Source organism: Canis lupus, chromosome 20 (assembly GCF_048164855.1).
Source record: "Canis lupus baileyi chromosome 20, mCanLup2.hap1, whole genome shotgun sequence".
Taxonomy (NCBI): Eukaryota; Metazoa; Chordata; class Mammalia; order Carnivora; family Canidae; genus Canis; species Canis lupus.
This window is the reverse complement of record NC_132857.1, coordinates 52648767-52675471: the sequence shown is the minus strand read 5'-3', so window position 1 is coordinate 52675471 and position 26705 is coordinate 52648767. Positions and strand designations below refer to the sequence as shown.

The 26705-nt window shown below is 35.6% G+C and overlaps 1 long non-coding RNA gene across 16 annotated transcripts in view; it reads right to left on the bottom strand.

The window, feature by feature from the left end:
- Window positions 1-26705, bottom strand: part of LOC140611963 (uncharacterized) — a 157786-nt gene that overhangs the window by 63040 nt on the left and 68041 nt on the right. For 7 of the 16 annotated variants that reach the window (XR_012013293.1, XR_012013294.1, XR_012013291.1 and 4 more), the window contains 3 exons: window positions 21207-21313; window positions 20854-20909; window positions 1540-1680 (listed from right to left, as the gene is read on the bottom strand). This is a non-coding gene — a long non-coding RNA (uncharacterized lncRNA). Of the gene's footprint in view, window positions 1-1539; window positions 1681-12832; window positions 14874-20274; window positions 20429-20853; window positions 20910-21206; window positions 21314-26705 lie in introns of those variants that run through there. The other 9 variants (XR_012013286.1, XR_012013289.1, XR_012013287.1 and 6 more) reach the window with 6 other exon arrangements.

Genomic DNA, 26705 nt, shown 5'->3' with positions numbered 1-26705 from the left:
TAAATATTTCCTGACTCACCCATACAAATTTAGATACTCCCACTAGCATCTCAAAGTTTCATTAGCACCCTATATAAATTGCTATCCTGGAACTTGTAATATTTATGTTATAACTTTTGCATGCTACTCTCTTCTCTTTGCAGCAATTTTCTGGAATTTACCATTAACTGAAATCTTTATTTCTTTCTGCTTTTGCTCTACCTTTGGTATAACTTCATAAATTAAATCATTACAGAATATGATAATTATCTGTTTACATGTTTGCCTCATATGGTTAATGACTTTGAGGGGAAAATTATAGCAAAGGCTAGTGGCTGGTTCCTAAGCCTCTTCCTCTATTCCTTGTCAGAAGTCCCCTGTCTTATTTATAATTAAGTGTGGCTATAGAGTTGCATTCCAGCTAAACTACTGTGAGCTGAATCAATGTGTATTATACACCTAGACCTCATTCAAAATAATGCTGCTCATACATTATCCACTATGCTTTTGTCCTTCCAGCATGCTGCAAATAAGCCCCTACGGCTCCCAGAGACCGGAAACAGAAACGCTCTGAGTCCCTGAATCACTATCTTGAGGAGGGATGCTTGTGGGTGGGGAACTATGATTTTATTAATAAGAAATAAACTTTGATTACTTTAGACCAAGGACCTGTTGATTTTTTCTATAAAGGGCCAGAGAGTAAATATTTCCAGCTTTGTGGGCCCTATAATCTTTGTTGCAACTCTTCAACTCTGACATTGCAGAGCAAAAGTTGCTGAAGACAATACGTAAATGAATGAGTGTGGCTGTGTTCCATTAAAACTTTATTTATGATATTGAAGCTTGAATTTCATATAGTTTTCATGTTCATGAAACACTATTCTCGTTTCGAGTGTTTTCAACCATTTAGGAAAGAAACCTCCATTCTTAGTTCAATGTCTGTAAAACCCAGGCAGGGCCGCTTGGGCTGCAATGTGCCCATTCCTGTTTGTCCGTTTAAAATTCAGAATTTATTAGTTACAGAAGTAATTGTCAGCTTACAAAAACAAGAGCTGTAATTTATTTATTCATTTTGTATTCCCAGGAACAAACATAGCACGTAGTAGGTAGTCAATGAACTGTGCAATGAATGAATAAATAAATGAAGAAATAAATTGATTTAACTTGACTCTATCTTTGTCATAGGAAATCATTCAGAGAAGACATGTCTAAACAAAACAGCATAAATTCCATAGTTCCTCAATGCCATGTGTCAAATCTGCTGAATATTTACATAAATATTTGAGAATAATAAAAATATATTTAAATTTCAGCATATTTATGAAAACTGAGACTTAGAAACATAATGGCCAAAATACTGTATGAGTCAACATGAAATACATAATACTAAAAGGATTTTCTTATAATAACTAGTGCACTAAGATAACACTATAACAAAAATCATTATCAGAGTTGATTTTAACATTATCTTAAAATCAAAGGCTTCAGAGAAAGTGAGATAGTCACCATTATGGATTATTTGCTCTCATTCCATTCTGGCGCTTCCTTTGTGGCACTTACCTTGATTGTAAAATACTCATTATTTATTTGTCTTGTTCCTTATTTAATGCATGTTTTCCCAATTGAATTTTAAGCCATGCGGTGGCAGGACTTTGTCTATTGTACTTCTATATCTTCAGCAATTAACCCAGTTGTTGGCACCTGTCAGACATCAAATTCATATTCATGAAGTGATTGGATAAACCGTACCTATGATTCTATTTAATTAAATACAGGAGAATGGTTGGAAACCTATTTATTACGAATCATATGAAAATTTTATAAAAGGCAAGTACATTTTCAAAATGCAGAAATAAAATCTCTAAAGGAAAAAAAAATAGATTGTCATTCCGAACAAAAATGATGATCCTTATGTCTCTTCAGCAAGAAGTAATGGGATTCTTTGTGAGAAGCAACTATGTCCTTTCCATTATATACAAGAGGAAGAAAAACAGCTGCTGTTGAAACAGACCCAAGGAAGTCTGGGCCTTATAACAAATGTAGTGGTCACATTTAAGCTTGCTCTATGAGCTAAGCATGCCAGGCCAATAGAAGACATCAGAGGAACTTCAAAAGCCTGAATCACCTAAGCAGGCTGGCAAAGAATGCCATTTTTAATCACCTTAGGTCGATTTATGAGCCTGGAACTCTCTCAAACATCCAGCAATTCCCTGAGCTTAATTCAGGTACATATAGTTCCAAGCTCATAAGATTTTAGCCTTGGTGTCAGAGGATCAGAACAGAAAATGAAAATACTGCCATATAAACAAAGCGTAATGTTTCAGCCACACATCTCCCTTTTAAGAGAGTATATGGGGACGTAGAGAGGGAGAACAATTCTCAGATATATAGCCCACCTAGGTAAAGCACTTTCAAATGTACTTCATTTATTTATTTTAGGCCATTTTTGGCTCGAAATCATGCAAAATTACTGTCTCTAGTTTCATTCTGCTCTTTTGAAATAGTCCAGATTTTGCGCTAAGAGTTTAAAGCCACAGCAAAGAGTGAGGCCAAGAGGGAAAGCTTTTGAAGAGTTCTCACAGCTGTGAAAACACAGGCCTCAGGCTGTGTGTAGAGTTACTTCAAACAGCTGTTTCAGGTGACTAAACACCTTGAGTCTCATTCATCAAGTGTTGTTTATCCTGGCTGACACACCAGACTGGGAGAATTAACTCCGAGAAAAAAGATGTACTACATACCAAGTATGGGAAAGGAACCTAGCTCTTGACATGGGAAGCAAAGGAAAATAATAATGATAATAATAATAGCCCGAGTCTGATTAAAAGAAAGTAGAACAGAAATCATTTTATTTTAACACTTCTTGTGATACCCTTTGCATCTTTTCCAATCACAGACCAAACAATATTGATCCCACACACACGCAAAAAAAAAATTGAGACGGACAACTCCTACACCCAGAGAAGCACATCGAATAAATGGTAACGAAACTTCTCATCAATTATCAGCACAATACTGAAAAAGGAGGTATAAATAATGCATTTTCATTATTTTTAAAAAGGGGAAAGGGGCTTTCTTGCCCAGAATCACTGCTTTATTGACAACATTGTCTCATCAAGGCTTGGCCATAGGGTTCATCACCCAGTATCAAAAAATTCTTTCATCTAATCTATTCAAAAAGGTGACATGATAATATATTTTAAACCATGTAACTATTTGCATGGATCAAAAGAAGAATGAAATAAAATGGCACGAGTCAGTGTCAGGCGAAGTGTTACTAGTTAAGTAAGCTTTAAATATTGAAAGCCAGTTTTAATATTTCCTTTTAATCTAGAAATATGTCACTCGGTAATTTTTTTCTTTATAACATCGGGGTGGTTGCGAACAACATTTTCCATGGCTTCATTCAGCACTAAGCAGAAAAACTTACCCTACCCTCTCCTTTGTCATGACTGACATTGTCGGCTGTCACTTCTACTAGCAATTAGTTTATCATGTATATTATGGCAAGGCCTAAAGAGTAAGACCTTTTTTCAGTCCCCCATTTGCTTAGTTTATGAGTGATATTTAAATACTGTCTCTATTTTTCTGATCTTTTTTCCAGGCCAAAAATAGCTCTTGATTTTTTTTTTTTTTAAATCTATATGTTTAAAAGAAGTTCTCAAGCTCTATAGTACATAGTAATGAAATGAGGATCTTGAGGGAATGCAGATTCTGATTTATCCAGTCTAGGCCCGGCCTGAGGTTCTGCATTTCTAACAAGCTATCAGGTGAATACTCCTGCTAATGATCCAAGGACCATATCTTGAATAGAAAGCATTAAGGAAAGAACGCTAGTCCTGAAGAGGAAAGAGGAAAAGCAGTTGTTTGTTTTTTGTTGTTGTTGTTCTTTAACTTTACAAAAAATGTTTTCTTTTCCATCTACAGAAGAATAGAGACAAACATGAAAATATTTGCTGTCCAATCATTAGGTAAAATAATGATGGAAAACAAAGTTATAGAGTCGGGATGTTCTACTTAAAGTATAGAACTAAAGACTATGTTTTTCTGTACATTCAAGAGCAAGTCATCCAAAAGAGTTCGGAGATGCTAATCCAAATAGAACACAAAAGTGAAAAATTGCTCTTCGTCTTCCAGTAATATAGTTCATGATAATGATGGGTGAGGTGCTTTGAGGGGAAACACACCTGAGAGGGCAATACTTGCCACATCTGGGCAATAGCGCTGGTGTTTAAGTGGAAGGAAACATAAGTTTCATTAGCAAAGAAATAAAAGATGTAAGCAAACAAACCACAAAATCCGGATCTAGGGAGGCAAAAGGGAGTAAGGAAAGTATAAAAAAGGAAAATGTATTGGAAACTTATTCTACAAAAGAAAAAAAAGAACCCTATGACACAGCCATTGCATCCATTTATCTATTTTATAGATGAGGACAATGAATCTCCATGGGACTCATTTATGTAAATGCAGGTAATAACTGGAGGAGATTCTAACCCAATTCCTTCTGACTTTAAAGTTGTTCTGTCTACCATAGTTCTCTCAAAACTAGGATAGATTTAAAAAAATGATGTAGGAAATATATAAGCACCTAATACCGATAGTGCTTTAAGGAAAATTGAGACCTCGAGCCACGTAAGAGTTTTGAGGAGTGTTACAGAAAGTCTACGTGAGAAGGGTGGTAGTAGAGGAAGGTGACCAGAGAATAAGTGAGGAGTAGTAGGAAATGGGCATGAAATAGTAAATGTTCTGCAAAATGCATTACACACACTGGTTACTGAGAGTTCATTATAGAAAGTTTAGCACTAGCTTTTTAGATCTGGACCATTAGGTACGTTCCCATTTAATCTCAGCTGCTTTATATAAAATATCAGACCAGTCCATTCAAATTATTGAGTAATTACTATCTACCAGTTACTGTATTTTGGACTGAGTTAATGAAACTTTCTAGGGATCATCAAAATGTATTTGTGGGGAAAAAAAACAGCAAAGAGATTCTTGGTGAGACTAAAACATCTTCACAATGAATGTTTAATGATAAAGTAATCGAATCATTCCCTCAGGTCAGTTTACGGATGAAAGGTGTTACTGGGTCACAAAAAATATCAATATTTCTCTTGCCGCAGACTTATGTGACGGTGACAAGTTTTATGTACAATACAGAAATATGATTTGGAGAATTAAATTATAGAACGAAAGCAACACAAATTTAAGGACAACCAAGTTACCCTACATGAAATTTGTCTCCAGGGACAAATGTGTCTCATTGCAGATATGAGTAAGGCATAAGCACTACAATAATCAGAGTTGATCAGCACTGATGACTCCACCATAAAGGTGGGCTAACCAGCCAGGATGACTCCACCATGTAAAGGCGAGGTGAGGTATGACACTGAAACTAAACAGATAAACTCCTCATTATGACACTTAAAAAATGTCCCATATATTTTTATTTCTTTTGCCAGATGTCAAAAAATAAAAATAAAAACCTGAACTTTTCTGTATCTAATTTATTTCTCTAAAGTTTTCACACACACACACACACACACACACACACACAATGAAAATGTTTTTACAAAACTGAAGTGTTTTAAAAGTAAAATAGAAAGGTGGAGAAGGAGGACATTTGCAAAAATCCTCCTAGGGACGAATCCCGAAGGGTTAGGCGGGGCTCAGCCATCACCCACTTTACCGTGTTCTTGTTTCAGTTCAACAGGGGCTTTTCTTTCTGCTCTTCTAACCTCTATGTGTGTCAGGAGGCAAATTTTCAGCCTTATATTCTCCTCCTCTGCTATTTAAATTCTTACCTAAAGTTAATTTGCTTTGAGAACTAATACTCCACAAGAGAGTTTGTCTCATAAGGAGCTATTACAATCACCTGCCACTGGAATTTTCAGGAATTAAAGAATAAATAAAACTTAGGGATGAATATTTGTGAGGGCAAGGAGGGGTTATTTCCATGATCCTTCCATCTAAAAAACGATTGCCTTACACTTTATGAAAAGTTGGACGCCAACTTGTTTGCAAACTTTTGCATACTGCATTTGTATTTCTTTCCCTTTCTATTTTTCCCTCTCCCATGTACCTAAAAATACCCCCAGAGTACCACTGAGTAAACCCTCCAAGACTGCTGTATCACTGACTCGCAAGCAGATTGGCAGCCAGTAGCTTACATGTGCTTCTGATTATGTTAATGAATTAGAGGTCAGGCCCTTTGACTCTTCAGTTAAAGCAATCTGAATCCAGTTAAAGGTAAAATTAAACTAGAAAGAGTTTTGGTTACCTCATAATCTCACCAAAAATAGCTCGTTTAATATATAGTGAAATCTGGCATAAATGAGAGTCTCTTCTTTGATCTATGTACAACAAAGCTAGAAAACATAATTTCCTCAACTCTAAGAATGATAATAAAATATATATTTTACTCACTGAAGCAAATGCAATTACTCACATTTTCCACCTAATGCATGGTGGGAAATTCCATTCACAACTTCACAAGGTGAAAATGGTCAAATATGGACAAACTTGGCTCTAAGTTCCAGTCTGCTCCTTTGAAAGCTCAGAAAGACAGCTGCCTAGTATTCTCGCCACCTTGTATTAACACATCACCATAAGGTGTAGGGCAGGGTACTACTCCCTAGAATGGGTTTCTAAGGATAAGTAGGATCTACTTACAGATCAAGAAATCAACACTTTGGGGCTACTGGTGGTTCCCAGACTCAATGGAAATATTATCTATGCAAACAGGCTTAAGTGAACATAACTGAGGAAAGAAAAAGAAAAGAAATGCTTTAAGTAGTTGGTGATATATGCACTGGCCCCTCTCACATTTTTTAAGGGCAAACATACTTTTCCAAATCCATGAGATAAGGGAAGAGAAGAAAATTATGAACACCTTAATTTAGGTCATGGGCATTCAGGTGAAAGCAGATGGCAAAGCCAAGGGCCTTAATAAAATCAGTTCAGGAAGGGATTCCCCCCTTGGGAACATAAATGACAAGGTGCAGTATTCATATCCAACACAGTATTTATTTTTGAAGATCAGCCTATCTTTAAAATGATAAAGGCAGATCAATTTTTCTGATCATGAAGACTTTGAAATAGTATACAACAAATTATAGTTCAAGTAGATTTCTGGTGTAATTATATTAGTCAAGATTTATGAAGTACAGCGGTGATCACAGCACTTTATATGTTTGAAATATTTAATGGCCACATGGGAGGAGGCTGTGGCTATTATTATCCCCATTTCACAGATGAGAAAGCTCAAATAGAGATTGCCTCAGAGCATACAACTGGTAGGAGAAAGAGCAATGGTTTCAACCTAGGCTAATCCCAGAGTCACCATTCCTCACCATTGACCATAATCTGCTTTCTGAACTTAAATAATTCCTTTACAATTTTGGTTTATCTAGTACTACTAAAGGAGAGGAGTGTGAGGCCTTGAAATTATGTCATAGTCTTGTCCTAACATCACTCAGTTTTGCCTGAATGTAGTTCTCAAACAATGTACAGGTGACCAAGAGTAGCCGTAGAAGACTCCGTCGGAGCAGAGGGCTTCCTAAGACTGAGGAGCAAGAATGGTTTGGGAAATGGAACTAGTTAAGCACTTTTCAATTTATATTTTGCCATGAGAAACTTATTGAAATTGTTGATGGTATCTGTACCCTGTGCGGGCTTAGCTAGAACTGCATTTTCCAGAGTTCCTTTTCCTACATGTTGCTGGGTCAATTGGCCACCAGAGAAGTTTGTATGAGATTTGCAAGGCAGCAGTGAAGAAGCAGACACTTCTATGGTCTAAGTCACCCTAGGCTGGGTCCTGTTGTCGCTCACTCATATAATTGCTGATATTCTCACTCATCTTAAGGGTGTAACCAGACTCCCAGGACTTCTTCCTTCAATCGCACAGGACGCTGAGCTATGCACATGTGCACTAGGGATGCTGAGTTCCCCAGTAGATCACCTACATCATTGATACTGGACCCAGTGAGAGACAAGCATGGTGCCAGCCTGCCCCCCCACCCCACCCCAGGTTCCTTTGCTCCTTGATCTCCACCACTGAGAGCTATCCGCCTTTCCCTGCTGATGTCCTTGTTAACATTAGGCTTATCACTAGATACGGGTATGGCAGGTTTACATAGATTTGCTCAATCAGAATTGTATAAGGTTTAATCATTTTACTAAATTCTTTATTCTCTATCTGCTCTTTGATTGAACCTTGACCAGCAAACCATTTGAACCTTGTGGGTTGCTTTTAGGAGCCTTTTCGAATTTGAGGCTACAGATGCTATCTCAGTGACAGCCTATCATGGCAGAAAAGGCAAAGGTGAGAAAATGCATTACTTCCTTACAACTGGAGTGGGGGTAAAGAGTGCAACCAAAGCAAAGAACATGCAATACATGAGCAATTCAATAGAATATATTATTTGGCATTTATAAAGTGGGTTTTACTTCCCCCACACTTTCCTTATTCCACATGTTATATGGTTTCAGGATGCTGTAGTTTTGTTACAGCAACACAGAATTCCTGAAGTGGAAATTGTCTTGCTCATAGAAAAATAGAGATAACTATAAATATCATTTATTCAGTGATTTGAACTTGGCTGGCACACCAGCCTTCTTGTGGGTATGTCTACATATTAAATAAGAGCAGTAAGACATTGAATTTGATGCCATAAAGCTAGCTAAATTCCATCTGCAGGGACCCTCAGGAAAAATTAAATTTTATCTAACACCACCCACCCATAAGGAATGAATAGAGTCTGCCTAAGGCAGTTATGTCCATCCTAGCTGCCAGAATCAAACTATATGTGATGACTAACTAGTTGTGAAGAAAAAACCAAACCAAACCAAACCAAAAATGCTTCAAAGAGTTAAGAAACTTAATGTATTAAGCACTTTCAACTCTGAAAGGAAATCCACAGCAAATTTCAGTACAGCTAGGTTCACCATATGGCCTGGTTTTCCCCAGATACTCAGGTCTATGTTTGCTTTACCAGAGTAAACATTCACAAACCCCTCTTTCATTCTCAAATATGTCCCACTTTTGCAAAATTATCTTTTACCCTAGTAATAAGCCAATCACATGGAATTTGAAGATCAGATGAAACTTTTTTTTTTTAAATAGCTCATTTGTATGAAATACTAGGATATCCAGGCATAGTCCTATGAAATTTAATGTATCACATTATTCACTCCTAGCAAACAGCCTCTCATCATAAGGAAACCATCACTAGCACCCTCTTTGGTAAGGAATCTGAGGGGCCCATGGGAATTTGCAACTTGCTGAAGTCCACAAGGTTATATGTGGCAAAGTAGAGCATTTGCAAAGCAAGGGTCTTAATGGCCATGACAATCTATAACAAGAATCTAAGGATAGTAGACTAAGACCACCCCCTCCTCCTCCCGCCACCTGTACTTCCCCTCCTCCAGTGCTTGCAAAGAGAGCATCATCTCCAGTCTCTGGCCTTCCAAAGTGCTTCAATTTCCCCACACATTAACTAGTTTTCTACACTAAAACATGTGACAGTTAATTTTATGTCAGTTTAGCTAGGCTATGGTGCCCAGTTGTTGGGTGAAATACTACATGGTGCTAGGAAGGTATTTTACAGATGTGATTAACATTTATAATCAATTTTAAGCAAATGAAATTACCCTCCATAATGTGGGTGGGTCTTATCTAATCAGTGGAAAGTCTTTAGAGCAAAACTGAGATTTCTCAGATAAAAAAGAAATCTGCCTCAGGACAGTATCGTAGACATCCTGCCTAGGTTTCCAATTTGCTAGCCTACCCTGTGGATTTGAGGCTCAAGACTATGTCTTTAACTCTTTCCGGAGTTTCCTTCCAGTGAGTCTGCCTTAGAGATTTTAAATTTGCCAGCTCCCACAATTACTAAGTCAATTTCTTAAAATAAATCTCTCTCTTGGTCTTATACAGAGAGAGTATATATTATGCTTTTTCCCACTTTACAGATGAGAAAACTGATGTTGTTAAAACTATACAGAGCTACATGGTGGGGGAAATGAAGAATTAATTCAAACCCATCAGACCTCAGAGACTTGGTACTTAGTCACTAGACTAGAATGCAACTCAATGGCACCAAAACCCCAACATCAACACAGTAGGGTAAGAAAAGTCAAAAACTTGATGTCAAGATTCTTAAAACTTCAATCAGGTTTTAAAAGCTACCAAGCTAGCATGCTCTTTGGTAAGGAATGCCCTTGAGCAACTGACTTCCCTCCCTTTTAGTTCCAGATTTTCCATCTATAGAGAAAAGAGCTTTCAATAATCTTTATGTAAAGACAAAAATGTGTCAACATATGATAGTTTAAGGCATCATTTTTATTTTGTTATTTTCCAGATTAGAAGTTACATTGTGGGTTTTCTTCCACTGACCACAAAATGTCCTGGGGTGTTGAACATTAAAATGATTCTTATATCAGAGGAACTTAGCTGTAGTACCCAGTGTCAGCATAAACCTTTTTCATTTATGAATATTAACACGGAGAACTCTGGAACATTTTACCAGTATAGCAGCTTTGGGACAGCACCAATGTTTTTCTTAATCTTTCAGATTAGTTTGTGTTTGTGCTTGTACATGCCCATATAACATAGCTAAAAATTGAGGATCTAAAAAGTTATGGAAAAAATGTAAGGAAAGGAAGAACAGGACCAAATGGGTAAAACAGGTAAATTAAAAAAAAAAAAAAATCACTGAAACAAAAAACCTTCTAAAAGCTATAAATATTATAAAACTAATCAAATGTGTTTAGTAAAGCAACGAGCTAATTAAAAAACAAAACTATACTATGTCAAACACTGCGATAAAGCTGAGAAATGAGGAATCTTACCAAATTAGGGAACATCAGTCTCCTTAAAGGGAAAATTTACCAAGTACTGTTTCAAAAAACCCTTCACAACCTCGTAGCTGACTGTTCAGAGTATTTTGAGTAGATGTGAAAATATGTGTTCATGATAGGGGGTTTCAATTATTCTTAAGGATGCAATACAGCTTTACCTACATAGCTCTGCCTTTCTCCTTTTCTTTAATTGATCAGCAGTACTGCCTTAAGGTGTGTTTACACTCAGCCAAGGGAAAGGTAAGAATCCAGAAGCAACAATGAGGATAGCAGAAATGAACAAAAAAAAAATATCAAAGGAAAACACAGGGGAAGCCAAAACAAAGAAACAGAGAAGGCAATTTATTTTAGCAATATGGTGAACCGTGGGGGAAAGAAAACGACTCGAATATGGCAACTTGCAGGAACAGAGCCAAGTGTGCTTACTAAGTCACTTTGTGTGAAAGTCAGATCATGACTTTAATATAAATTTAAAGCACCGAAGTCCATTTGGCATATCAGCTGTGTATGGCAAATGAAATTGTGTGTTTTGCTTCCATAGGGTCAAGATACTTGGGGAAGAAGATTAGGTAAATGGCCCCAAATGCCAAGGGGGTTGTTAATTTTTTTATTGGTACATTGAGCTAATGCAGTTTAACTATACAGATTCAGACTATAGATTCCTATGTCCCCCCATATCATTGACGTTAATAGGGAAAGAGTACGTAAAAGAGATAGATGGGAGTTGAGCTGGGAAAGAAAATTCAGCTCTGTGTCTTTGTTCTCAGGACAGGATAGAATGATATACTAACTAGTTTCCTCAGCTCATTCTGTAGTAATGTTTTTCAGACCTTAGCTCTTCCCTCCCTTCCCTACTACAAAGAGAGCATATGGCGCCACAGCCTTGCACAAAGAAAAGAAAACATGGTAGTAAATTATCTTAAATACACCTGAACTTATGATATCCAGAGTTGAGCTTTCCCTTGATTTTCTTTTTCACATAATTCTGGATTTATTTTGCCATTTAAAAGTTTATTTTGGCTGGAGTTGAAATTGAATTTGTTCTTCAAAGAAGCATAACAATGGAAACACAAAGAGGAAGCTTTTGTTCACTCCCTGGGAGTTCTGAAAAGTAATAATTATAAAATGATAAGATTCTAAATGAAAATGTCACTTCGAAAGGTTGAGGTTGACAGCAGCACAGACCTATGTGAAGTGAAAAAAGTCACATTATATTCATGAACATAAATATAACCAGATGATGTAATTTTACATCTTTTGATGATTTATTATATAAATGTTACATAAGTTTGAAAAAATAAAATCCTTTCTAAAAATAAATGTTCATTAGAAGTCCTAGAAAATATTACTTCTTTTGACAAATAGTACTTATAAGATAGCATTACTACTAAAGGAGAATTAATAGTAGATTGTTAAAATAGCGTCAACTAAAAATATTGATACACACACATTGAAGCAGAGAACAGCACATTAATGACTTTAGAATTGTCATTTATTTCCAGTCATGTCATTTGATCTGAACTGTACAAGCTGATCTGATCTCAGCCATTGCACTGTGATTCTGTGTGTCCCTTGGAGATACACACACACACACATACACACACATGCACACACACACACACTTGATCCATTCCACGCAGACTTGTGCAACCACCACTATATTAAAATAGGTTTAGCCTTTAAATAAATCCAATTTTTAAGCAGGGTAAATAGAGATAAGGAGTCAGCTTTTACCAAAGAATATGGCCCGCAGGTCTTTTTTTCACTAGGAGTTTCTATGATGATTTCTGCATAGTGAGGTTAAGCAGGGTTCAGAAGACTAATGTGTACACACATTTTTCAGTTTTACTTTTCTAGATTTCCAATTTTTATTTTTTATAGATTTTTTTTTTTTACTTATTTGAGAGAGAGAGAGGGAGAGTATTAGGGGGAAGGAGGTGCTACAGAGGGAGAGAATCTCAGGCAGACTCCCCAGTGAGCACAGAGGCCAATACGGGGCTCCATCTCATGACCCTGAGATCATGACCTGAGCCAAAGCCAAGAATCATAAGCTTAACCAACTGAGCCATCCACCCCTACCTTTCTAGATTTTTAAATCATGTGTCTCTTGAGTCTTGTATGTCTGAAAAATAGATGGCACATTCATCTACACAAGCATTCACATGTGTAATGCACACACACACACACACACACACACTCAAAGGTCTACGTCTTAGAAACAAAATGTGTCATCTCTCTGCACATATGAACCTTAACCAAACACCACTGCAGGAGCTCTGCAAATTTCACGGTGCCAATTTGATGTGCAAACAGCAGGAGGGCTGGTTCCCTAATACTGTCACTGTCTTTAAAGCTGTCATTTAACACCTCCCCTTTATATCACTGACACAGGGATGTTTCCTCCAGTCCGATTAGCTGATAGATTTTCGTATGCCACAGAGAGACTCATGTTTCTCTATATCTCTGTGGTTTCTCTCACCTGTATACATAGCCTTTGATAAATTAAGATGAATCCCTATATGAAATTCCTCCAATTTGTGGCCCTCGTCATTAGTTGGTTACTATCTATGCCGACAATTCTGCTCAACATTTATTGCAGTTAGCTATAGAGTACGAGAAGCTTTAAGAGGTAATGTGGATGGTGTGGGGGCAAACTTTTTCATGCCCCTCAAAGGAAAAGACCAGTTTACATTATATGAAAAGTGTACTCTCTTGTAGTTGCACAGACTTCCCGGAAGCCTGGGAGCTAAACCAGAGGACTTTTCATTCTGCAAATAATGTCTACATTATTTTAAGGAGGAATTTCATTCTGTAATTTAACCCTGTAGACAATTAGCTGAATTGTTCATGTCATATGATTTTAAAACGTAAACAAATATCTCTGATCATATGTAGAATCCTGTAAGGGTAGAGGAGTACAGGTGTAAAGAACTATTTTTATTAAATATTTACATTATATAATTTTAACATCAGTCCTCATTTTGCTCCCAAATCAATTGTTCAGACCTGTTTTTATGTCAACTTACCAAATAACCAACATCCATAACAGAGCCAGTTAAATTTCAGTTGATGTTCTTCCTTGATATGTAATTATTTCCTTCATATAGACTTTTTTGATCTAATTTTGTTTAGATTGAATTAAGTCTACTTTATTCTGTAGAAATAGGAGAGTGTTTCTTCTTTTTGATAGTTTGGCATCTTAGATATTTAGAACTGAAAGGAGCCTCAGTGGTCACCTCACACTACTGCTTTTTTTTTGACTCAGGGAAAAGCTGATTTCAGGAAATTCAAAGTGATTTCTTTATCCTTAGAGCTAATGAATGACAAGACCAAGCCTAGAGCCTCAGTTTCTGTTTCCTCAATTCAAAAGCTCTTTACCTTACTCCACACTTCCTAAGCTCGTTATCTGACACAGATATTAGAAATTAGAAAACTTTCAGAATATGAAGTTGCAGTTAGGTGACTTGTTTAAAAAAAAAAAATCTGGTTTCCAGTCATCTCTCTGTGCATGCTGATTATCGGACACCGCACTTATTTGCTCTTGTAATTCATTTTCTTTTTTCATCTCTAGAACGATTGGAGTAAGGCTTTCACCTCAGTGCCTGGCAAATGGCAAATGCTTAATAAATGTAAGCCATTAGTATAGCTAAGGTGTCGGAAAACTTTTTCTGTAAGAGGCAAGATTGTAGATAGTTTAGACTTTCCAAGCCAATGTAGGGCAAAAGCAACCATAGACAATGAGCAAATGAATGGGCTATGTTTCAATAAGACTTGATTTACAAAAACAAGCAGTGGGGTAGGTTCAATTTGTGGATGATAGTTTGTCAATTTGTAATACAGTCCATAACTAGCAAATCAGTCTTGTTAGAATTAACCAAGTAGTAAAATGGTAAATACTGTACAATTCTTTTGTTTTTTTTCTGCAGAAACCCATATGGAAAAAAAGATGGATACCTTGACAGGATACATACAAAAGGCTACAGTTAAGTCATTACTTCTCAAGGGTGTATTCAATTGTGTTTTATGGTTGCCTATTCAACCTGTCAAGACAAATAAACAAGGAACAGAAGTTCATATATTTAACCAAATACAGATGCAAACGTGGATCTCACTGAAAATTCTATGCATGTGGTTAGCCATAGAGTTAGCATAGATGTTCTGAGGACTGTGTTGTTTTGTCTCTGTTTCTGTTGACAGAAGTGTGGTTCAAATGAGTGATCCTTCAGTGTCATGGTAAAATGAAGGAGCTTCAAAAATCCCCCCTTGAAACTCTAGCCACAATAATAATCAATACTTCCACCATTTATCAAATCATCACATGGATAAAGTACATAAGAAATCTAAAGAGAATTTGTCCAGCATTCATCCTTCTTTGGGTAAAAGACAACACGAAATATCCTTTGGGAAGGTACCCCTTGGGTACTCTTACTACTGTGGTATGGATAGAGTTAGCATATGCCCTGATTGGCTTAAGCCAATCACTGAGGAGCATTCCCCAGCCACAGGCATTGGTTCAAAGATGTGGAGATTCCAAGTCAGCGGGATTGACACAGTGGAGGAGTTTTCTGAGATCCCTGAGAGAGAAGCAGGTGTCTTCCTTCTTGAAAGATGATAGAGGATGGAATTGCTGCCACCCATCATCTCCCCTCCCTCCATATAATGTGGGAATGATGAGGTGAGTAGTTCTCACCCTGTATGCAGGCAATGGGGTATGCATTGTATGTAGAGACTTAAAATTAATACTAAAACCTACTAAAAGAATGTTTGTCATAATCACAATTGGCCAAAAATTTTGAACAATGACAATGATAGAATAATCTTCCCGCTTAGGGGGTAGATGGCTCCACTTGTGCCCCCTCCTGCCATCCCACCTTCTCATACCCACTGCTTCTTCCATACAGAGCCTGAGACCTCCAGACAAAGGCCAAGAATAAAAGAGCTCTAGCCTTGATATCATGAAGCTCTGATTCTGGTCATGCCAAAAATCAGCCTTGCCTCTGGACATTCTGTTGCGTGAGAACCCAAAATTTCCTTTCTGCTTAAGCCAGTTTGGGTCCAGTTTTCAAACACTTGAATCCAGAAGGTTTTTGTTTCTTATTTTAAATTAAAACTTTCAGGTATCAAATTTGTTGATATATTATACAATTTAATGATTGTTAACCACTCATAACCTCATTTTACAGTGTTTATATATAGCAGTTACTAGAAAACTGGCATTTCAGGTATAGAAAACATGATTATGCCTTTCATTAGAAATGTCTTATAGCTATTGCCTGGAACATTGTTCTTATATAATAAAGTTCCTTTAATCTTAAGAAAGTACATAAATAAATAGTTATTTTTAATCCATTTCATCTCATTGGACAGCAAACTGCTCCAAAGCAAACATCAGCAGACACGTTCAACTAGTAATGTTTATACATGTACACACACACACATACATACGTATGTACACATACACACATACATGCAGAGGGTCTGACTTTTGATCAGAATCTATTAACTTTTCTAAGACCACTATAAACTTTCCTCTAGGCTAGACATCATTAAGAATATCCTTCAAATAAAATTATGTTATGTTCTTGTTTTGTCTAGGCATCAAATACAGAAGTGTGTTCCATTTTAATTTTTAACTTAAGTTTTTGTGGATATTATTGGGAAAAAATCTGGTAATAATTCTCTGCAACCTCTAAAGCAGGCTCTTTAGTGACCTACCCTGAGTAGTGAGAGATGGTCTGTTTTTTTTTTTTTTTTTTTCCCTCCCCACATTATAGCATCAGTCGTCTGATTGTTATCTTCATCCTGAGGAAGTGTGGTTTTAAATTTCCCTTTAAATCCTGGCTGATGCATGACTATCAGCATATGCCCTTTGCCCAATATTTGACTTTCTCCAAAATATATACATCAACAATTAATAACCCTCTCAAAGTGCTATAAAATTAGTTTTCTGATTATGTGATTTAATTGCTACAGTGGTCAGACCAGGTCATGAACACTGCATCTTCACAGGACAATCTGATAAAATATACTGAAAGAAAGAGTGGGGATAAAAGGGAAAGTGGCAACCTAAACTAGAAAGAGATAATCTGCATTTTTTACAAAGTCTGAAATGAACAAGGTAATTTATTATATATCCTCATATTTCTACTATTTATTAGTAGTATTGAGATTGTACAACAAAGATGGCACAAAAACTGTATATTTATTTAAAATTATAGCGGCAAAGCTTCTCTCCCCATGTGCCAAGAACTATTCTAAGTATTCACAAATATTAACTAAATAACGAACTGAAAGGGAAATACCCTTATTATCATTGCTGCCTTTAAAGAGATAAGAAGACAAGCAGAAAGAGTTCAAATAATCTGTACATGGTCCAAAGCTAATATGTGCTGGAGTTAGCATTTGAACTAAGGCAGTCTGGCTTAGAAACTAATGTACATAAAGATCATTATGTTGTCTCTCAGTAAATATCTAAAGATTATACAGTGATACAATTGTATTAAAGCAGAGTCTATTTGGGTTCTTGTTCTAGGTAAGGTGCTGTACATACCCAAAATATGACATAGACTGGAACCATAAAGCCTGCACAGAATGTATGGAACTACTATTGATAATCCTACAAAGTAAAGAGTACCAGGAAGATTAGGGGGAAATTGAAATATTAAAGAACTGACAGTGAGTTTACATTTTTTTTTCTTCTGGTATCCCTTAACCTGATCTTAATGCAATCCAAACCTAGAAGTGAACACTAGGCTGTAGACAGCGGGAGGCTCCAGCAGAAGGCTTCTAAGTTCTGGTTTGATAAGTAAGAAAGGGGGTGTCTAAAATTCAGAAGAGTGTAGATATCCCTTGGTTTTGTTTTGTCTTTTCTTTCTTCCATTAAAAAAAAAAAAAATCATTATTCTATTGTGCACCAGTCCCAAGCAATCCATTGATGACAGTAACAGTGGCAGTGAAGGAGGCCCAGGTGGGCCCACAACTCAGAAGGAGGGGAATCTTCTCTGATTAAGGGGACTTTGATTCCCAAGGAGGTAGTACACCTCTGATGCTTTCAGATTTTCTCTCTCTCTCTCCTCTAGCTGCTTGAACCCAGAAATGGTCACAGCCCTGAATGGGCACAGTAGAACAGTACAATCAAATCCCCAGATTACTGGTCAGAGGACCAAACAAGGGACCCCAGACACCTAGAGAGTATTGAGGAGATCACAATGAGGGAAGAACTCAGAAAAGGAATCCTGTAAAGTTCTTTCTAAACCCCTGGGCTCACCTGCAAGCTGAAAACAAATGAAACTAATTCTAGTAGGCATAAAAACATATGTGTAGTCAATAACAAACCGGAACTCAGGCTCAGATAGGCCAATAGGTGACAGACACTTGAGACAACTCCAAACAGAATTTGAAAAGTTTCTGTTTTTTTTTTTAAGATTTTGTTTTATTATTTATTTGAGACAGAGAGAGAGAGAGTGCACAGAGGGAGGAAAGTGAGAAGCAGATTCCCTGCTGAGAGCCCCACATGGAGATCCATGTGGGGCTTGATCCCAGGACCCTGAGATCATGAAGTGAGCTCAATCCCAGGACCCTGAGATCCTGACCTGAGTGGAAGGCAGATGCTTGACTGACTGAGACACTCAAGTGCCCCACACTTGAAAAGATTAGAAATTTGAAAAGATTAGAAAATTATTCTGAAATTGGAACCACTGCCCATAGAAGGCAGTTTAGAACTTGTAGCCTTAAACTAACCATATCAATTTGCTTAAAAAAAAAAAAAATCAGTATTCTCTACAGGATTTAAGAAAGTCTCAGAAACTTGTAACATAATAGTTGAAGGTTCCAGGTACAATCCAAAATCATTTGTATGTGGAGAACCAGGACAATCACCACTCATATGGGAAAAGACAATCAGCAGATATCAATGCTGAAATGAAATAAATTTTGGAATCTAGCTACAAAAGTTTTAAAACAGCTACTATAAAAGTACTCCAACAAAGTCCAATTACAAATATCTTAAAGTCAATGGTAAAATAGAAAACCTCAGAAATATATAAATAAATAGAAGATCTAAATATCTGAATGCATTAGAGATGAGCCAGTGAGCTTGATGATGTATCAGTAGAAATCATCCAGTATGAACAAATGAAAAAAATCACAGAAAAAATTGAACAATTTCTGAAAAATCTGATATGCCTGTCATCAGAATTCCAGAAAAGGGAGAGGAAAAGAATGTGATGCTAAAAGATTATTTAAAGAAATAATGATTAAATATTCCAAAGTTTAGTGCAAGATTTAAACCTGCAGATAGGTTTCACGAGGTAATGAAAGCCTAAACAGGAGAAATAAAAAAAGATATATTCCCAGAAATGTAATAAAACTGCTGAAACAGAATAAAAACTTTGAAACAGTCAGAGAAAAATGGCATTATCCATTGGGAAAATAATAATACAGATAATTACAGGCTTCTCATTGGAAAACATGAGGGCCAGAAAGAAGTGAAACAATATTTTTAAAGTGCTAAAAACAAAACACACCTGTCAACTGAGAATTCTATAGCCAGTAAAAATATCATTCATGAAGGAAGATAAAATAAGACCATTCTCAGATAAAGGAAAACTAAACTAATACTAAACCTCTTTAAGTATTCTCAGATAAAGGAAAACTAAACTAATACTAAACCTCTTTAAGTATTGGTAAAGAAGGAAAAAGATAACAGAAGAAAATCTGGAACATAAAAAAGAAAACAAGTATCACAAATAGTAAGGTTATAGATAATATAAAATATTGTTCTTCTCTTAAATTTTTAATAAGACATTTGACCATTGATAGTGTGTATGTATATGTGTGAATATATATATAATATATATATATATATATAATTATAGCATAAAGGTAAAGGGAAAAAGACACTTATATATTGTGATAAGTTTTCTGTATTCAGTTTGAGGTGAGTGTGAAACTCAACACACACCCACATAGATGCAAATATACAAAGAAACTCAGTAAAAAAAAAAAAAAACATTGCAATCCTATATAATGTTTAAATAACATGCAAAGACACAATAAATGGGGAAAAGTTTCAGAATACAGAAAGAACATTTAGAAAACAAATAAAACGGTAGGTTTAATTTCAAGTAGATTAATAATAAAAGCAAATGTTCTAAACAAACCAATTAAAAGACATAGATTGTTAGAATGGATTAAAAGCCATAGGTTAAATATATGCAATCTACATCAAACTCACTTTAAATATAATGATATAAGTTGGGTAAACATAAAAAGATGGATGAAATTATACCATGCAAATACTAATAAAAAAAAAGTTTGAGGTGACATCAGTAAAAATGGCAAAATAAAGATCTCTACAAATTATATCTTCGTAATAGCCAGGAAAGTGACAAACCTGTAATAATTAGTTTACAGAATGCTAAAAATTAGCCAAAAGCTGTAGCAATTCAGGGAATATTTATTCAGGAAAAACAGTGGACTCTCATTGAGAACAGCAACTGTTGTGGTATTTTAACTTTCCCTCTTCCCAATCACCTCTCCAGTGTGGCTGTTGTCTTGAGAACTGACAGCTGCAGTCACAATGAAAACCAGCATCCTAGCAAACACCGAGGAGGGAGAAATAGGCTGGAGCACCTTCCCCACCTCATTCCCAGAAAATGTCATCATTTGTCCTGTCAGATGATACACTGGAAGTCCCCATTTGTGAGTTTGTTTTTATTTGACCTGACTCAGATCTCCTAGTGTGACCAGTCTTTTCTCCAGGGGCATTTGTTGAAAGCAATTAGATGCAATTAATGGAATTCATGGCTGCTTGAGGAAGTGGATAACAGTTGGAGCACAGGATAGGTAACCCCAAAAAAGCTTTAAAGTAAAAACTGGAGAATGAGATGACCAAAGTGGCTTTGTAGCTCCAACATACACCTAGGAATCTGTAAGACCAGGTGCATGCATAGGAGAACATTCTCAGGTCTAAATGCATCTGCAGAAAAGATCTGAGAAGGCCTGAAGCCCTCACCTCACCTTGAGTTAAACTTGAGGCTCCTCTCAAGCAGGAAGTGAAGAAATATCAAATCAAACTGTTAAAAGACAAAGACAAAGGCAGAATGTTGAAAGCAACAAGAGAGAAGCAATTCAACACTTATACATGACCAGGGTTAATTCACTAAGAAGATATAACAATTCTAAATGTGTATCTTTGTAACAACAGACCTTCAAAATACATGAAACAATGACTTAGAGAACTGAAAGGAAAGATATAAATATCTACAATTATAGTTAAAGACCTCAACGCTTCCTTTTATGATAAAAACTCTAAGTAAATTAGGACTGGAAAAGAATTCTGAATTTGATAAAGGACAAGTACAAAAGCTTACAGGTAATATATTGTTTAAAGATGAATGCTTCCTTACTAAGGTCAGGAACGGGCAAAGATGTTCTCCACTCTGTCTACGCCTATTCAACATCATACTGGAAGTCCCAGCTGGTGTTGAGAGAAATAAAAAGGCCTCATGATTAGAAGGAAAGAGTAAGTTTATTCTTATTTATAGACAACATTATGATGTACACGTCAGATTCCAAGAAAACCACAAAAAATATTCCTAGAAATAATAAATGAATTAGCATCTTTGCAGGATATAAGATCAACAGCAAAAAGAAGTAAATTTCTTTTATTATCATATGTAAAAATTTATAAAATTATGGAAATAAATGAAGTAAAAAGTATAATTGAAACTCAAATTAAATTCTCAATTATAAATACCAAAAAATTGTGATATTAAATTATCAATGTGACAAATATATACAGGATCTGTGGCTGAAAACTATAAAACTTGAAATAAATCAATTAAGAGTCAAATACATTAAGAGATATATAATATTAATGGATTAGAAGAGTCAACATAGTAATAATATCAATTTTCCTCAAGTAATATATAGATTTAATGCAATTTTATTCAGAATCCCCCCAAAATTCAGATACAGTTTGTATAGATAGAGATAACATTGAAATATCTATACATAACATTGTGATATACATATAAAATTGTATGTATATAAAAATTGCTTATTGAATGAAAACATAAATAGACTGGAAGAAAATGTTTACAAATCACATATTCACCAAAGGATTTTTATCCATAATAGTAAAATTCAATTGTAGGGACACAGCTCACTAAAATCTAGGCAAGATACTTCAAGTACTTTAGCATATGCAAATGAAAAAACACATACATAAGATGTTCAATATTATCAATTATTAGGAAAATGCAAATTAAAAATACAATAAGATACAGCTACACATCTATTAGAAATGACTAAGTTAAAAAAAAAAATACTGGTAATATTGAGTGCTAGTAAGGATGCAGAGAAACCAGAACGCATATATTGTTAATGGAAAAGCAAAATGCTTTTCAGGAAATGCCCTGGAAAATGGTTTGGCAGTAAACATTTGCTTATCATATGACCCATCTAATCCCATTGTGATGACTTGCCCTAGAGAAATAAAAATTTATGCAGCTACAAAGAACTGCACACAGATATGTATAGTGGCTCTATTCTTAATCACCCTAAACTGGAAAAGACCAAATATCTATCACCAGGTGAATGGTAAACAAACAATGGTACAGTCATGCAATGAAAAGGAAAAAAACGCTGATACAATAACTAAGGTAACTCCCAAAGTCAGTATGCTGAGCGAAGGAAGCCAATCTCAAAATGTTCCCATACCATCTGATTCCATTCTTGAAAAGACCAAACTATGGAGATTAGAGAGAAAAGATCAGTGGTGCTAGGAGTTGGGTTGGAATTGGGGGAGAGAGAGGTTGAGTTTGACTCTTACAGAAAGGATGAGGGAGTTTGGAGGAACGGCTAGGACTGCTCTGTCCCCTGATTATTTTGGTGATTAAATACATCTACACACCCATTAAAATTCATAGAACTGTGCACCAATAAAAAATAAATTTTTATGTCTGATAATAAAAGGCATATTAAATAATTAAAAGGGCTATGATCTATTCCCAGAGGAAAGAAGAAGGTTCTGGCACCAAAATGAGACACTACTTAAAAAACAAAATAAATACGTATTCCTTGCAGATTGTTCCATAGGTTTCAGCTCCAGGTGATTAAACAGCTCTTAGGTCACAAACATATTCTATGGCAGTAACACTGAGAAGTCTACTGTTACGTAGAGACCTACACACGTACCTAAGCATGCATGGTCAATCATATAATATCCCATGATTTCTAATGGTGGCTTTCTCATCTGCACTAATTGAAAGAGCCATAAAACTAGTATTATTACTATGGATGCACAGACCTTGCCATCTGTTTTATATACCTTTCAGCTGAATTTCTTCACTCTGCTCTTGCTGTCATAACATCTCAAAGTAATTGGTGGGAGGGATATAACATTTCTCACTTCATAACCTTTTTTTAAAAAGTAAAATTCAGATTTTCAACATCATTTGAAAGGAACTGATAAGGTTTCAAACACAGTTCCTTTGTAGACTTCTGTGAAATCAATGAAGGATCTAGTCCAGTCAGGGTTGCCGGACTTAGCAAATAAAAATCGTGTATTTTAGAGGCACCTGGGTGGCTCAGTGAGTTAAGAGACTGATTCTTGATCTCGGCTCAGGTCATGACCACAGGGTTCTAGGATTGATCCTGGTATCAGGCTCCCCACTCAGTGTGGAGTCTGCTCTAGGATTCTTTCTCTCCCTCTCCCTTTGCCCCCCACCCCACTCACATGTGCGTTCTCTCTCTCTCTGAAATCAATCAATCTTTCAAACAAAAAAATCTTGTATTTTATCTAAGAATGCTAAGTCCAGTGGCTAATTTTACGTGTTAACTTCAGTGGGCAATGAGTAATCAGATTAAATATTTCAGGGTATTCTGTGAGGGATTCTCTGGACAAGATTAGCATTTGATTTGGTGGGTTCAGTAAAGTAGATTGCAGTCTGCTATATGGCCAAACACCATCTAATCTACTGTGGGCTTGAATAGAAAAAGGTGGAACAGGAAAGAAGTCATTTCTTTTCTTCCTGCCTCACCCATTTCACCTCCAAAAACTCTCCTCTGGGATTTGCTTCATCTCTTCCCCTACTTCTCTGGTCATTAGACTGGGGTTGAATTACATCCTTATCTTTCCTGGGTCTCTAGCTTGCAGATGGCAGATCATGGGGTAGCTCAGCCTCCATAGTCACATGACTCAATTCCTCATAATAGGTAAATAAATAAATAATAAATAAATAAATAAATAAATAAATAAATAAATAAATAATAAATGCCTCCTATTGGTTTTGTTTCCCTGACTAATGCTATGTGTGTGTGTGTGTGTGTGTGTGTGTGTGTGTGTGTGGTATTTCATTTAATATATAAGAAAAATAAGGTCTAGACATGTTATACAAATTTTCTAAATTAGGCCATCAGTTCAGATTGTCAAATTTAATCACCCTGAGCCAGAATAAAAAATTTAAATCAAATTTTTCCCTTTATTCTATAACATACTCTCACCTATTTTCTATTAAAACTCAGTATTCATCCTCCCTGAAAGATTTCACAGACTTGATTCCTCAGTGTCCAATGGCACGTTTATTTTTTTTAATATTTATTCTTTTTGAATTTATAAATCTGTTACTGAATCATTTGATACTAAATATACCTCATTTTTCCCCCTCTGGCACATACTATTTTCAGAAGAGATTATAAGCTTCTTGAAGACAGGAATTAAATTATTTGGTTTGGTTATCCCTCTGAATAGAGCATATGGCCTTATGGACATTTTACATCAAAAGCACTCAACAGTGCTTGTCAATTTTAATCTTACTTCTGTAATGATGAAATTTGCATAAAATAAATTCTAGAAAAAGGCACTTCTAAAAAATACATATATGAAAATAAGCCATGTAGGTAATATATTGTTACAATAGTCTTAAAATAAGCCTTAGGCATTCTCCCACACTTTTCTCACCATTATCTCCATCTGTAATAATAAAACATATCTTCTGATTACAGCTATTTCTGTTATCTCAAGGCTGAATCTAATTTATTTGCTATTCAACCTTACTTTGCCTCTGTTACAAGATTTGTTTTTCCTGTAATGCAATCCAAAGTTTTGATTTAAAAGGTAGAAAACATTTTTTTTTTCCCAAAGACATGGTATTTTAAACTGAAAGGAAAAATAAATTTCAAGTAGATTGGGAGTAATTCACAGCAAAAACATCAAACAAATTTTAATTTGAATCCAATAATTTTTATTTAAAGGTGTTTTAGGATAGATGAGTCCTTTGGGGCAACACAGCAATATATACTCTGCCAACAAGTAGAAATCTCAAAAATGCTTTCCTAACAGAACTTTTGAAATACTTATTTACAGAGAGCAAAGAATTTCTTAGAAAGCTTGTGGTATTTCTAAAGTTGCATTGTATTTCCAAAGCTTTGAAATATGATGTTCCTTCTATGACATCGTCATTAAAATTTTAAAGGCTAATTTAGAAACCACAAAACTATCAGGTAGATTTTCTTAGAGACTTGTTCTCTGGATACTGTCATTTTGCTAGTTTACTTATTAGTAGAAACATAAGTTTAATTTGTTATACTCACATACATGCTAATACTACATATGTGGCAATAAATCATGCTGTTTCCCCACGTACATTTTACCCAAAGGGCAATTTCTCAACTTCTACTTTTCCCCCAATTGTTATACTGCTATTCCTTCTCTACATACAATACAACCTTGATTGCTGGTTTAAATCCCCTGGTGAAATAATCATACTTTGGGGTAGATACACTACACTCTGAAATTTGAACACTAATGACTTTCTTTGCTATTTTCATTTTTACAAAAAGATAGATTAAGTTAATCTCTGAAAAGTTAAATGATGTGTCATTAAGGGCATTTAAAAACACAAGTCAGTGTCCTAAATCAGAGATTTAGGAATTAAATGCATGGCAGAGGTTATTTTTTAATCCTCATGAGAATGATTAATTTGATTCCCAGGCATACACTAGGCATCCAAGTAGGTGATATACTTATTTTGTATCTTGAGAAAAAATTGAATTTGATTCCGTTTTCTTATACTTTTTAAAAAATACATAAATCAGAAACAGCATCATTCAAAAGCTTTGTGGATTTTGTGTGTGTGGGTGGGTGTGTGTGAACCCTTTTACCCCTGCAAAGCTTTTTAACTAAAAAAAAAAAAATTCTTTTGTCATCATGATTCTGTGGCATGTTAAGGGTTCTTTTTGAGAATAATGCTGAATTGCATTTGTTTATCCTAATAAATTGTTAAACCTGCATAGGGAATCAAATCAACAAAATTAGCAAGAAAAGAGATCTTTTTCTCCTAAATTACCGAGTGATCTATCTAAACTGTTTTCCCTGGAGAGAGTGGGGTTGAACTTTTACCTTAAATAACTGTTCTCAAACCTCAGTACAGTCACTTAAAATAACTCCGAATTAGGAAAATAGCCAAAGGCACAAGAAAGTACTTCTTAGACTTAGAGAATTAATCTCATTTACAAAAAAAAAAAAAAGGCAAATCGAACAACAAGAAAAGACTAAAGCATTCACATATAGCCTGCATTTTCACTAGAATTCTCCCTTTTGTGTCCCATAAATTTGGAAAACAAGCAACGGCTTATTTTTGCTATGTTCATTCTTCTCTCTTCTTCCATTTTCTTCTGAATTATTTGACTCAGAATGATCTTTTTTCTGTCACTATTCACTTCTTACCATTTGGAATTTAAGTATTTCCCTATACTGTTCTTATTCCGTGCTCTCTGAGACAAGATAGCCCTTTTCTATCCTTAAAGTTACCATAAATCCTCTCTCTGGAGAGTTTCCTGTTAAAAAGGAATTGTGATGTAACACT